We start from the raw sequence: 1,745 nt of genomic DNA on the forward strand, positions 1-1,745 counted from the left end.
TCGTCGCAACTGCTCGTCATTTTCCGATCCTTATACTCTCAAACTGTTGTATTCGTCTTTAGTTCGGTTGAGGTTAGAATACGCTGTATTTGTTTGGAGACCTTTTCATACAGTTCATGTGAACAGATTGGAGTCTGTTCAGAGGGCTTTTATACGTTTTGCTTTGCGTCCGTTGAAATTTGTAAACCCTATTCCGTNGTTATTCAACCAAATTGTATGCAATATTTAACTTTCTCTGTCAAATTTTATGTAATTTGAGAGCACGCCAACAACAACTTTGATATTGCAACCTTTTCGGCGCAATCTTTCTCACTTCTGTATGGCATTTGCACTACTGACGCACGCGGGGCCAAGCATGCTCAGTAGTGCGATTCCCATTTTTCTTAACAACAATATTCGTATCGTTAGCTAACGATTCCGACAAGTTTCGTTAACTGCAATTCTCAAGCACGCTTTTAGCGAATATTATCGGTAGCTTTGACAGTTGTCTAACGAAATTTGTCGATAACCTAGCTTCGAATATTTTGTCGTTGAAAAGCCTACCGATAAAATTGTTTCAAGTTTTTATTGAGAAAAATTAGGCCAAATTCATCGGCAAGCAAACTATTATAATAAAAAATAACTAATAAATAAAAATTTATCACATATAGATGTGCTTTTTATTATTGTTCCTTTTATTTATTACACTGTGCAAGTTGAAAACATTGGCAAAGCTTTTGAAAGTTGATCTCACTTAATTGGGGCATTCTAAATTTTTTCAGATTGGCTCCAGTTTTCGAGATAACGATACTTGAACATTTGCTTCAATTTTAACTTGTTTGTAAATAAATCAGTTTTTGTGTTGTTTCTATAAAATGTTTAACATGACTATTTTTTATAGTGAAGGTTATATTAAAAAATAGTCACGTGAAAAAGTTTGGTAAAATGACTTTAACGGACTTTGTAACTTTAAATTTAAGGAAATTTTCAAGTACCCTTACGTCGAAAACTAGAGCCAAAGCTGAATTTTTAGACGTGGAAAGCATAATGTCAAAATGATGTGTTTTTGTTGTAATTCATACTGTAATTGTGCGTAAATTTGTAATTTTTTACTTATATACGGCTTATACCCCCTTATTAAATTCGCCTTGCACCAGGCCGTTATTGCCAAATAAGCAGCCCAGCATCCTNTTTAACGAACTTTTTGATTCAAATTAATGTTGACAAAAATGCAACCGTGTCCCACAATCCTGCTTGCAAATTCTTACTGGCAAAAATTTCCCCAGCACGAATTTGCAACTTCCCCTCCATATGAAATGTCACAATTGTGCTCTCTCCTTGCAAGTTTTACTGGGTTTTTGGCAAAACGAACACTATTTGGTAACAATTGGTACCAACTTGCACAAATTTTTTGCATAGCGAACACTCCTAATACAAGTATCTTTTAAATATTTGGGGTGTTCACAGTTCGTTCCAAATAGTGTCTGAAAATGTAGAGTCTACATTTTAAGACGTTTTCTAACCGTAAAATCTGTGGTGTTGTTGTTTCCCATACAAAATTGGAAACCGACGCCGTCTACATTTTGTCACACTCAAAGGTATGTTTTTTACGCGTCTACATTTTGCAACCTCGCAGCAGGGTTGCATTATGGCAATACTAATCACATTTTTTTTATTTATTGGGCACGCTTTTTGTATTTGCATTTAATTTGAGCGCAATTTCTGATGAAAAGAAACAAATCAAGGAAAAGAAATAACAAATATTA

The sequence above is a fragment of the Rhagoletis zephyria genome, unplaced genomic scaffold (genome assembly GCF_001687245.7).
Source record: "Rhagoletis zephyria isolate East Lansing unplaced genomic scaffold, Rhagoletis_zephyria_1.1 Rzeph_scaffold_01332, whole genome shotgun sequence".
In the NCBI taxonomy this organism is placed as follows: domain Eukaryota; kingdom Metazoa; phylum Arthropoda; class Insecta; order Diptera; family Tephritidae; genus Rhagoletis; species Rhagoletis zephyria.